The sequence below is a fragment of the Camelus dromedarius genome, chromosome 25 (assembly GCF_036321535.1).
Source record: "Camelus dromedarius isolate mCamDro1 chromosome 25, mCamDro1.pat, whole genome shotgun sequence".
Classification (NCBI taxonomy): Eukaryota; Metazoa; Chordata; class Mammalia; order Artiodactyla; family Camelidae; genus Camelus; species Camelus dromedarius.
Window position 1 is genome coordinate 13,061,544 of NC_087460.1, and position 13,665 is coordinate 13,075,208.

Here is a 13,665-nt window from a genome sequence, read left to right on the forward strand (position 1 = left end):
GTTATAGTATTTGGTAAAGCCAAGACTTCAACTGAGGCTTATCACAAACAGCCATGTTTTGCTTGTATTAATCTATATCTTAAATTGTTGTCTTTCCCCTAACTTTGTCAATTTTGTACACAGACATTAGAAAGGTTTTAACATACTAAAGTATGCACATGGTTAAAAAAAATCAAATGGTACAAAGTGATTTAAAGTGAGATGTAACAGTCTTCCACACCACCTTCCCTTCTGTTCTTCAAAGGGAATTACTTCTAACCAGTTTGGTTGGTTGGTTTTTCTGATGGTCACTTCCATTATCATTAAATACTATGCACATACCACTTTCCTGATTTACTAACATGGGTAAAGTTAATTTACCTCTATTCTGATAGGTTAAACTAATGTCACTTACTCATCCCCTGTTGTTCTTCCCTGGTAATCTGTACATAGTGAGGTCACTGTTTTGAGTTCCTCAAATGTCACGTCAGTACCTCCATTTCTTGTTCAATAAACATTAACAATATCATATGTTCTCTTTGCAAAATGAAGATCTTAGGGCCCCCCTCCCTTCTATGTCTCCAAACTCTCGTCCATCTCCCTCTCTTAGCTGTGCCTTTACTTTTACACTGTTAATGATGACAATTTTAGTCAACTCTACAGCCATTAAATCTAGGAAAGGCCAGAGTGGTTATGATCAAGATTGATGCCACCTACTGTTGAAGTCATGAAATGTCACTGCTAGAAAAAAATGAAGTAAGAGGGAAAAACGTATCTAATGAGGACCTACTGTGAACCACGCATTGCAGGCACATTAATATATTTAAATGTTAGTAAGTGTGATGTAAAGAATTATTTTATGTTTGAATAATTTTGGACTATGCTGAGTTAATGACAGCTCCCATCTGATTGCAGAATCTCTCAGATTCTTTAATTTAATGACATACATTGCCAATCTCCTAAAGGGAGTGTGTATCACAAACTTATTTGGCATCAGATCCACTGTTTTATTAACAGGTCTTCAACCTAATTAATTTTCAATACAGTATATTTGGAAAACACAATTTTGTCCTCTTTTTAAAATTTTTTGCTGTCTTTCTTAGCTTCTAGTCAAGAAAACGATTTCATTTTTAAATGTCTGGATAAGATTTTATAGCACAGGAATTATCAGCTCCTTTTACACCGAAGGAATGTTTTTAGCCTTTTTGAGAAATAATATCTCGAAAAGTTATTGATTATTGTAGCTTTAAAAAAAATCTGCTTGCTGATTCAACTGTTAACATTTATATTTTTTCTAGAAAAATCTAGACTTTTAAAAGATATTTTTAATACTATGAACTTAGATGAGCTAAGATAATTACTACAATCTTTTCTCATTTTTAATTTTGTGCATTTGGGTTTGGCTTTTTTTGCATATTATGCTTGTCAGGAACTTACTTCATTGGACTTTTCAGAGAAATGCCACTTGCAATCTGTTTCCCTGCTACCTAATGATTAATCTTCGTGTTTTACTTTAATTACTTTCTTCCTTCTGCTTTCTTTAGGTATGCTTTAAAAAAATCTTTACCTAAATTCTTGATTTGTAGGCTGATAACGTGTATGCTCTAGCTTAGTAATGAAAACTTTAACATGCCTTAATGTACAGCTTTGTTCATAATACAAAAGTTATGCCATGCTGTAGTATCAGTGCTGTTTTTTTAGCTGTTTACAAATGCATTCCTTGATTTTCTGTTTAAGTCAAAATTTCTGTTTACTCTAAAAGGAGAATAATTAAAAATTTCCCACTGTTTGGATATTTCAGTTTAAACGTCTTTTAATTTTTAGATTAATTATATTTATAATTAGGGAGCACAACCTATTCAATTTATCCTTTTGGAAATTCAAGGGTTTAAGCCAAAGAAATCATCAATTTGTGAAAATGTTTGGATTTTGAAAATAAATTCATTGATTATAGAGGATAATACCAGATATATATTTACCAAATCAAACCAATTAATTACATCATTCACATCTTCTGATACTTCTTTCGTTTTCTTTCAAAGCCTGAGAGCAACAGTATGTCAAAATCTCCCAATTATAATTGAATGAGTTTTTGTGAATTGCCTCCACCTTTAAAAAAGTTTTTATTTGTAGAATTGAATGTTGTGTTTCATTAACTATTATATCCTTATAATGTATACATTTGATTTTTAAAACTTTATTATTGTACTATTTAAAAATTTTTCATTGAATTTTATTTGAAGTAAATTAATTTTCTTTATCAGTACTGCCATTTCTGCTCCCTTTATTGATTGTGTTTCCTTGATATGTCTTTGGTTCTGCCTTTATTTTTTAAAATTTCCTGTGTTCTGTTTAAGGTTAGATATTTGTTAACAGTACAGAACTGGATTTTATTTTTACTTTATCTAAAATTCTGTCTATTAATAAGATCACACATGATGTTTGGTTTTATTTTTGTAATACTGTTTCATTAAACTTTTTCCCTTATGTTTTCTTTTCATTCTTCCATATGCTAAACGTACTATACTTTTGCTTTTATTTCTTAGCAATATAGAAGTTACAGCCACTTTTTTGGCAACCTGAAAAATATTCTGCAATTGGTTACCCCAAAATTATAAAAATATATATTCATATTATTTTCCTCTTAAAAATTCCAAGAATCAGGTAATAAATACTGTCTATTAACTCTCTCTGTGTAAGAGTAAGCTCCTTGACATCAGTCTTAGCATGGTTTTTTAGATTTGCCCCAAAAGCAAAAGCAACATAGCAAAAGTAAATTAGTGGGACTGCATCAAACTAAAAAGCTTCAGTACAGCAAAGGTAACCCTCAACAGAACAAAAAGGCAAACCTATGGAAGGGAAGAAAATTTTTGCAAATCATGGAAGTGGTGAATATCTAAAATATATAAAGAACTCATACAACTCAATAACAAAAAAAAAAAAATCAGATTCAAAAATGGGCATAGGATCAGTACAGACACTTTCCAAAGAAGATATACAAATGGCTAACAGATACATGAAAAGATGCTTAACATCACTAACCATCAGGGAAATGCAAATTAAAACCACAATGATATACTACTTCATACCTATTAGAATGGTTATGGCCAAAAAGACAAGACATAGTAAGTATTGGAGGGGATGTGGAGAAAAGAGAACCACTGTGGTGGGAATGTAAATTGATGCAGCCACTATGGAAAACAGTATGGAGGTTCCTCAAAAAATTAAAAATAGAAGGACCGTATGAGCCAGCAAATTCACTTCTGGATATGTATCCAAAGGAAGTGAAAACAAGTTCTCAAAGAGGTATCTGCACTCCATATTCACTGCAGCATTATTCACAACAGACAAGATATGAAAATAACTTAAGTGCCTGTCAACAGATGAACGAATATATATACATATCTATAATGGAATACTATTCAGCCATTAAAAAGGGAATCCTGTCATTTGTAACAAATGGATGGACCTTGAGGGCAATATGCTAAGTGAAATAAACCAGACAGCGAAAGACAAGTACTGCATGGTATCACCTGTATGTGGAATCTTCAAAAAAAAAAAAAAATCAAACTTGTAGAAATAGAGAGTAGAAAAGTGATTACCAGGGGCTGGATCATGGGGGAAGTAGGGGGACAGGTTGGTAAGAGTACAAACTTCCAGCTACAAGATGAATAAAGTTTGAGGAGCTAATGTATAACATGGTGACTATAGTTGATAACACTGTATTATATTAACTGAAATTTGCTAAGAGAAGAACTTAAATGTTCTCAATAACAACAACAAAAAGATAAACAGGTGAGGTGATGAATGCATTAATTAACTATTTTGAGGGAATTCTTTCATAATGTACTTAAGACAACTTATTAATATTTTTACTTTATAAATCTTCTTCTGGCTAAATAAACAAATCTACAAGCAACATTTCATGCATGCATCCTTTCCCTATCTCTATTTCTTTAAGATAGATTCCTAGAGATAGAATATTTCAAACATGTTGACCAATGGCGTTACAAATGGGAAAGGCAGTAGAGCCTAACATGAACATTTGAAAGATCAGCTTTTCTCAAACTTCACTAATTCATCAATTTTATGAATTAAAAAAAGGCCATTTCAATGTTCTGACTTTCATGCTTTTGCTAGCGAGTTAAAACTTTTACAAGTGTACTATTCATCTCTCTTCTTTTATAGATTGTGCTCATGGCCTTACTTACATATTTATATTTTGGTAGTTACCTTATTAATGATATTTACCATTAGTGTGTCCCATGTGTAATAATTATTTTTCTAAATTGGGGGCTGTATTAGTTTGCTAGAGGTGCCATAACAAAGTACCACACTGGGTGGCTCAAACAACAGAAATTTATTTACTGACAGTCTGGAGGTTAGAGGTCCAAGGTCAAGGTCTGGCAGGTTTTGAGGGCTCTCTTCTTGGCCTGCAGATGGCTGCCTTCTCACTGTGTTCACATGGTCTTTTCTCCGTGTGTGCACAACCTTGTCTCTTTATCTGTCCTAATCTCTCCTTATAAGGACACCAGACTGATTGGGTTCATGCCCATTCTTATGGCTTCATTTTAACTTAATCACCTCTTTAAAAACCTTATCTCCAAAAACATTCTGAGGTACTGGGTGTTAGGGCTTTAACATATGAGTTTGGGGAGAAAACAATTAAACCCATATTAGAGGGGTAAAATTGAATTTTGTTTAATGTGATTTTTTTATTTAAAGATTTTTAAAAATTTATACAATCAAATATCTCCCTTCTCTATAGATTCTACATTTGCTTCTGACCATCGGACTATAAATCAAAGATCACCACAAGCACCCTTACAGGTTCAGTACAGGCAAACCCGGGAGATAGTTTGATTCCAATTCCAGACTACCACAATAAAGCAAATACAGTCTATTTAGTATGCAACAGGATTATGTTGAAAAAAACAACATGTATACTCTAAAAAATACTTTATATTGCTAAGAAATATGCTAACCAAACCTGAGCCTTCAGCAGGTCATATGTAGGTAGTAACATAAAAGATCACTGATCATCAAAACGGTGAAAAAGTTTGAAATATTTTGAGAAACACCAAAATGTGACACACAGACACAAAATGAGCAAATGCCCTTGGAAAAACAGCAGAAGACTTGCTTGACACAGGGTTGCCACAAAACGTCAGCTTGTAAAAAAAGCAATTATCTGAGAAATGCAATAAACAAGGCATGCCCCAGACAGCTCACAGAACTCAGGAAGATGTTACTGAACGCAAGTTCATGTGCTGGACTCACCGTGAGGTCAAACTGAAACATTGGAGTTTGGAGCAGAGAAAGGTTTTTTGCTGGGCGAGCAAGGAAGACAGAGTGGCTCATGCTCAGAAAAACCCCTGAAGGTTTTCAGCTGAGCGTTTTTAAAGGTCAGCTGAGGGAGGGGCGCCCCAGGGTATGTGATCAGCTGTGCACAATTCTCTGGTTGATGGTGACCATTCCTTGGGTGCCAGAAGGTCTGGGGGCCATGTGCTCAAGATCATCAAGTAGTTAATTTCTTCCATTTGGTGGTAGGTTTTAGCATTTGAAAAACTCGGGAAACATGCCTGAGATACCACTATCTGGGTACTTCAGAGAGGAGCTATAGCAGTGGATATAGGGGAGGGGTCTACCCAGGAAAGGCCCCCGGGGGTCCTGTTCCATTTCAAAGACTTGATAAACTACTGAGAGGATCCGACTCAGGAACAGCCAGATGGAAGAGGTGCGCAGGACAAAGTATTTGGGAAGGGGCAGGAAGTTTTCATGTCCTTTCCAGGTACATCACCCTCCTGGCTCTTCCAAATGTTGACCAACCTGGAAGTTCTCTGAAACCATGCATCCTTGTGGGGTTTTTTTAAAATGATGGTTATTAAATAAGCATGGTTAAGTTATTGGCCATAAGCGCTTAACTCAGCCTCCAGCCCCTCTCCCCTCCCTGGAGGTGGTCGGGTGGTGGGGTGGAGGTGGGGTTGAAAGTTTCAGTGTTTCAAGCAGTTGGTTTCCCTGGCAACCAGCCCCTCAGCCTTAGGGACTTTGCTAAAATTACCTCATTAACATAAACTCAGGTGGTTGAAAGGGGTTTGTTATGAGTAACAAAAGACGCTTCTGTCACCTTTATCACTTTTATCACTTAGGAAATTCCAATGGTTTTAGGAGCTTTAATCATAAATCACAATATCACATAATCTCCTAGCACAAACCTTAGAAACCGATATTTTTATAATTCTGAATCTTTTCATCAAGAATATGGTTTGTGTTTCTCAGTAAAATTTTATAGTTTTTTGAAAAATATACATACCAAATATTTCTAAGATTACTTAGAGTCTTCAACATTTGTGTCATTAATATGATTGGAATGTTTTCTATTTTATTTTCTAAAAGATTATTTAAGATCTTTTATTTTATTTTATGTGTAACAGATTTAGCAAAGCTGTTAGTCACTTCATGTTTCTATCGTAACTGGCCTTCTTTACCAAAGTTCATCATTAATTTAGGTTGTTCAATTGATTCTCTAGGTGTTTCTTGGTGTGTAATCAAAGTCTATGAAAGAATATTATTTTGACTCTTTTTCAAAGTTGATACTTCTTATGTCATTTTTTTCTTGTCTGATAGAAAATCCAGTGATGTTTATATATGCCATTCTAAAATTGAAATCTGCTTGTGATATTCTGTTATTCAAAATCATCTAGCAGGCTTCCAGCATTTTCAGACAGCCTCAGACATCCTTGGTAAAGTCTGACTTTTCAAGACCTGGTCCCTGACAACCTCCTCATTCCATCTCCCAGATAACCCCTAATGCTAATTCTTTACTAGATCTTCTGGCCACGTTGTACTGTAGTTTCCTAAATGTTCGGACCTGCTACTTTCTTTACCCAGAAAACACTTTCTCCGTTTTCCTTTTATTTTCACCCTTCCACCCAGCTCAGGGCTTCTCAAATTTTACTCTGTCTGTGAATCACCTGGGGATCTTGTTTGAAATGCAGATGTGACTCAGTGGTTCTGGGGTGAGGACCTGAGAGTCTGCATTTCTAACTAGCTCCGCAGATCAGCAGCATCACATCCTTAGCAAGGACCTGGCTAACTCTTCCTCCTTCTCCTCCGTGACTATTTAGTTCAGTCACCTCGAGTCAGCTTCCCTTGACCACAGCCTCACAGCATCCCCAAAGTACCAGGTGGTGGCCCAGTACAGACTGATGGTAGACACTCTTATCAGTCTACACTATCTTGTACGTTACCAGAGACACACTACAAACTGAATACTGAATAAATGAACAAACAAATGATATAGGAAAAATAAGCTCCATTTAGGGATTGATAACAGGATTAATAAAACCTTTGGCAAAACAGAATAGAATAATGTTGTGAACAAAAATACTGCAACCATATCAGTAAACAAAGAATGCTGAAACCAAGTCATCAGCGGCTGCTGCCACCCCCCAGTGAGGACAGGCCTGCAGCCCGGCCTCTGCAGCCACTCACATTGGTGCCCTCAGAGCAGACTCAGAATAATAAAGGACAAAATAATGGCCCTTGATAGCTAGGTGTTTGTCAAAGGAATGAATTCAATGAGCCCAAATGTTTGCTTCCTCCCATACATAGAAAAGCACTAAATTCTTTAACTTGAGATGCCTGGTTTTCTTTAGATAACAAGTAATGTTTTATTGTTCCAACTACCTGGTCTTTGTTGTAAAGCTCCTATATATCCTGGCTCCTCCCCTACCTCTTCGGAGCAGTCCCTCAGAGCCATCTCAAGGGCTACCTTCCTGGCTCCAGTCCTCCCACCAAATAAAACATAACTCTCAACTTTTAGGCTGCGCATTTATTTCAGTAGACAACGTGTTGATAGAAATAGGTTATGTGCTCCAAAGGTATTCTGGATCTTTGAAATTGTGAACATACTAAAACTAAATAAATAAATAACCATTAATGAAAAGCATTGTTTTCTATTACTTGACCAGCTAGATATTTGATGGACTCTATAAATCATTTTTTTCCAAAAAGAGTCAATTTCAATTTAGATATGCATTTTATCTTAGAGCATTTCTATATCATTCTTTAATTTTGCCTATTTCTTTAAAATCTATAAAGCATTATAGCACTTTTTTTCTCTTAATTCCATGTAAAGACTGATTCTATTTCTTCCCGTTACAGATGAAAAACCTGAGACTAGAAAAGGCTTATATAAGTTAACCGTGCTTGTTAAGATCACAGAATCAGGTGCTGGCAGAGCAGATGCTTAACCCCACATCTTCTGATGCCTCCAGTGTTCTAGATACTTACCACACCTGCTTGAAACTTTTTCAAAGCCCCAAACTAGCAGAGACAGTGATACGATACCATACCCATGATATTCAGTTTTGGTTGTGATCTAATCAGATTTCACCTCTAGTCCACAATTTTTTCCCCTATATTGAAATAACAAACTTAGTTTTCCTCTCCTGTTGTTTCCTTTTCTCTGTTTTCTTCTTCTAAGCTAGAGCTTAGCTTTGTGGGCTGGCTAAAATACTTGATTTGTGGCAGAAAAAAAAAATGGCAGTTCATACCCTACGAAGAACCCCGTAACAGCTGCAGGGCTGATGAATGAACACCGAGCACCTATCACCGCGGTAAGCAGTTTCAGCACTGGAGGGCGTCACAGAGGTTGCCCATGAACAGACAGGGGGTCAAGGCCACAGAAGCGAAAGGTCTCATAGTCCAAAAACATCCAGTTACTTACGGTCTGTGCTGAGCTGGCTGCCTGGGTGCCCTGACGTCCGCCCTGTGATCTCTCACCCACATTGGCCGCGGATCAACCTGAGTTGAAAAATCAAAGGCTTTGAATTTCAAGGTGGACTAACCTGGGACAAAAACTGGTCTGAGAAACTCCGATAACTTTGTAAATAAAGCAGTCACGCTGATATGGCATGTAACTGTTGGTTGTATATATTTAGTGTTACCATGGTCTTACGTAAGCTAAGCACCGCTGCCTCTCAAATCTTATTTTCTCTTACTCTCCCCACACTCACTCTGCTCCACTCAGGTCCCCTCTCTGTTCCCCCAACACACCAAGCAGCCCCTAAACCTGGGTCTTCACACCTCCTGGGTCCCCTGCCTGCAACAGTTTGTCCCCTAGGACTTGATCTTTGTTCCCACATCAGCCTTCTGGAGACCCTCCCTGACCACCCTCTCTAAACCAGCATGTGCTGGCCCCCTCCATCCCATTAACCTCAGTTGTCTCTCTTTATAGCAGTTTTCACTCCTTAATGTAGGTCTTCTTGCTAATTTAATTTCTTGTCTGCAAGCTCCACAGAATAGTTGTTATTTTCCACTGTAATGAACTTGGAACAGGGTAAACGCCCAATGACTGAATGAATAAAACATCCCAGACTTGAAAGTGGTAGAAGGAAGACTGAGTAAAACCTCAGAAGTGTAGAAGTCTTCTTCTCCACTAAGGAAGAGAATCAATTTACCCCTAAAAAATGTGTAAATAGGTATCACATACTGGAAACTACTCAAACTTTGGCAGGAGTTACTCCTTACAGAAAAGCTTCATTAAGGTATTATTTACAACCAATTGGACGTCACTACTGAGGTGACTAGGCACATCCACACATAAGACCCTTTAATAAATGGCATTTTCTAACATTCCGGCTCCAACATCAGTACAACTCAATCTTAGGTTACACCGTGCTTTAGGCCAGGTCTGGCTTGGATTAAATCCATATTTGAAAAATCCAAGCATTGATTGATTTCATGCCTAAGGCCAGTGTGATTGGAACATACTCCATGCTTCATAAGCAGAATCCAAAGTTGTGAAAGATTCCAATTCCAAGACAGAAAAGTATTCAGGAGGCTAACAAGTGCATCTGTTTTTGCCTTATTCAGAAACGCATGTTTAAAAACAAAACAAAACAAAACCCTGGCAGAACCCTGGCCATTTTGAAAGCATACAGTTTACGGCAATTCTGAAATGGAGCCTTTGCCATCCTAAATCTGGGCTGGGATGGCCAGGGAGTTGGCAAAGTGCCATATCTGCACTTAGACATCAGTCACCCACCCGCCTCCCCATTGCACTGAACTTCAGGAATCCAGGCACCCACACCACTGAGGCTCCCAAAACATTCTACAGTCCCCAGGGATTTCCCAGACAGCCAGGGACACTGCAACTAATGTGTCCCTGTACCTGCTTTCTTCCTCTTTCCCGCTATTTCCAGACTTCCGGTTCATCTACCTCGTAGATGGCTCAAGAAACTGACTCTGTACCTAAGAAACTTAGGAAAGCTCTGGGTCTGAAATAAAGCACTGCTCCAATTTTCACCTTCTCTCCTGCATCACATTCCCACTAGACGGTGAATTCCTTTCTCTCTAGCTATTAAATGTTTAAAAAAGAAAAAGGTAAGAGAAAGTAAAACAATCCTCTCTTAATTCTACGGCTCCCTCTAGTTACCACTTTATTCCTCTTCGCTTATTGTAACTAGGTTTCCAAAAATTTTTCTGTAGCATAAATATGACTGAAACATTATGCTGTGCACCAGAAATTGACACAACATTGTAAACGGACTATACTTCAACTAAAATTTTTTTTAAAGTTTTTAAAAATTAGTAGTGTATATGAATCACTATGTAGAGGCATTGTGCTTACCAACTAGAACAACTGAGATGTGTGAACGGTTCTTATCCCCGTGTTCCAATGGGGAGGACACTGAGGCTTAGAGCAGTTCATTAATTTCCACAGAGTCACACAGAGAGTACACAGCAGACCTGGGGTGCAAATCCACAGTCTTGCTACCATGCGCTGAGATGGCCAAGACACACCATCTGCCCAAGCTCAACACACTATAATCCAATGTCCAGATAACAAAGTTTCCAGCTCAAACCAGAACTGTTGGCCGCTTTTTCAGTCCTTCTTCAGCACCAGGAGCCTTCAGCTCTTTTTGCCTGCCGATCCCCACTCTCCAGGCTGCCCTGTTGCATTCTCTCTTGGACCCCCTCCTATTTCTCTGACCACTTCCTCTCAGCTTCTCTTTCATTGCCATGTCTTCTGAATTTACATCCTTTTTAATATTCATACTTGCACCCTCCCCTACATGATTTCTTTTGCATTCGAAGATTTTTCTCTACCATATCTCCTAAAAGTGGACACCTCTAATTGAGAGCTATCTATTGGACACAGTCTTACTTAATCACAGATACCTCAACCTCGATTTACCTGTGAGGAGACCACCCTGATGTTGCTCTGTGAACATGCAGCTTTTGCAAGCGTGAGAAGACCTGTAAGGAGGAGACTCCCACACTGAATACAGGGGGTCATGGAAGGAGAGGGTAGGCTCTAATGCTGGAAAAGAGGGAGTCCTGAGATGGAAAGTCTGAGAGTGGGACGTAGGTCAGTGAGAGAGAAGGCTCAGGCTCCACTCTGAGTCTAGTCACCAAATAACTGGTATTACAGGTTTGTACTCATTACAGGTTCTAATATGGAACCCACCATAGAGAAGAAGACCAATAGCTAGAAAAGGATAAAGTTCTCAAAGGCAGGGGTTACAAGAGGGGCAGACAGCATACATTCAAGGTAGACCATGTGATCTCTGCCACTGCCACTTAACTCTGTCATTGTAGCGTGCCTGCAGCCCAAGATAATGTGTAAGTGAACAATCATCTCTGTGTTCCAGTAAAACTTTTTTTTTCCCCCGAAAACCATTGAGGGGCTACTGTTGGTCTTCAGTCCATAGTTTGCTGACCATTGATCTAGAGAGACAGAAAGTAAAGATCTGTAAGTTGTCACCATAAAACCACTGCCAGCTCCTACTTTTCTTTCATCCCCTAGCATTTAGTTTGAACATTTTACTGATTCCTCAGCTGTACTCAAAGAAGTTTAAGGACTGGTAGTTTGTCTACGCATGAGCAGGAGTTTCACTGCGGAAGCAGCACACCCCAAGGTCAGGCATTTTATCTACAACTAGTCTGTGAGCCTCTCGAGGGCATGAGCATAGCTTATTCTTTTGTGTCGACGCCCAGCACTGAGCACCTTGCTTAGCATATTAACGCTGCTCGACAAATTTGTGTCAGCTGAACGAGCTGAGTCTTCAGCACTGGTAGGTTGTACTCAGTCTCCAGTTTTCAACTATTTCCCCTAATCCCAAGACTGATGGAAATGTTCCCAATGTACGTAGAGATGACACAAATCAACAGAGGCCAGCTCAAGCCCTTACTTCCTGACATATGGAAATAAAGGCGACTTTCCCAGCCTTTAAGTCACTCATGTATTTGTAATGGTGTTCCAAAATTTAGCTTTGTGTTAAAGGACTCTACACTGAGGCTGACCTGGCTGGGACGCCAGTATTAGAGCCTTTCTCTGACATAGTCTATCCCGGTGGCCGCGTCTTTCCTCTTAGGACAGACAGTGTTGGCCTTGACTCATGTTTCTACTGGTTATGTTCAACCATGGAGTCCAGCAGAGGAAGAGAGATGAGGGCTAAAGAAGGCAGTTACCGTTTGTGTTGTCTTCTTATTGCTACAATGCAAAGTATCACAGATTTAGCGGCCTGACACAGCACAAACATATTCTTACAATACTGGGATCATAGGTCTGAAATCAGCTTCACTGGGCGGATGTCAAGGTGTCAGTGTGGCTGGTTTCTTCTGGAATCTCTGAGGGGAGAGACTGTTCCCTTGCTTTTTCAATTCTAGTGACCTCTTTCATTCCTTGGCTTGTGGCCTCTTTCCTCCGTGTTCAAAGCCTAGAACTCCAATCTCTGCTTCTGTCATAACATCACTGTCTCCAACTGTAGTCAGATCTCCCTGTAGTCAAACCTGCCTCTTAAATGACAATTTAGGGCCCATCCAGATTACTCAGGCTACTCTGCGTGTGTTAAGATCCTCAACCTAATTGCATTTGTAAAGCCCCTTTTGCCATTAAGTTAACATTCACAGGTTGCAGGGATTAGGATGCAGATATCTTTCAGGGCCATTATTCAGCCTCCCACATCATCATTTTCCACTGCCCTTCAACTTCCTTTTATACATTACATGCATTTTACAGGGGACACTGCTGAGATACCAGATCCTGAGAAGAGACAACATTCAAACGTTAATGGGTTAAATAGTGACCATTCACCATTTTATTAACAAATATTTAACAGGTATCTAGCAGGAATCTGGAACTGTGTTAGCCCTTGAAGCAAACACTGTAGACATCCCCCTGCTCTCATGGCGCTCGGCGGTCACGATGTCGTTACTAAATCACGCCTGCCCTCCCACTTACTTCCTTCTCTGTGGATTTGCCCTTCCTAGTCCAGCCCTGCCTTCCTGACCCTAAGCCAAGTAACACCGTCTTTCCGGGAGGATGGAACAAGAACAGAATTCATTTCCCATGTAACATGACTGAGTTAATAGCATTAAAAACCTACTTAGATGATGTTTCACTCTTTAGTTATGTTTACTTCTCCTAACCTGAAGTGGCATGGAAAAATATTGCAGTATCCCAGGCATGGGTTAAACTTGCGAAGGCTCCTAATCTCCTCTGAATAGGGATTAGCGACTGCATAAATATAGGCCAAGAAAGAGCTGATTCCTGGAGGATGAAAGCTGCTTTCACCGCAAAGTGCTAAATGACGACTCAGATACATGAACTGTTTAGTTTCCCTCTTTACAGATAGGGGTCTGCTTCCACCTACTGGCTGGAGAATTTCACAACCA

General features: G+C 38.9%; 1 long non-coding RNA gene across 1 annotated transcript in view; it reads right to left on the bottom strand.

Moving 5' to 3' along the window:
- Positions 1-13,665, bottom strand: part of LOC105096492 (uncharacterized) — a 68,386-nt gene that overhangs the window by 25,602 nt on the left and 29,119 nt on the right. Inside the window, exon 2 of the long non-coding RNA XR_004134034.2 lies at positions 8,711-8,787. This is a non-coding gene — a long non-coding RNA (uncharacterized LOC105096492). The remainder of the gene's footprint in view (positions 1-8,710; positions 8,788-13,665) is intronic.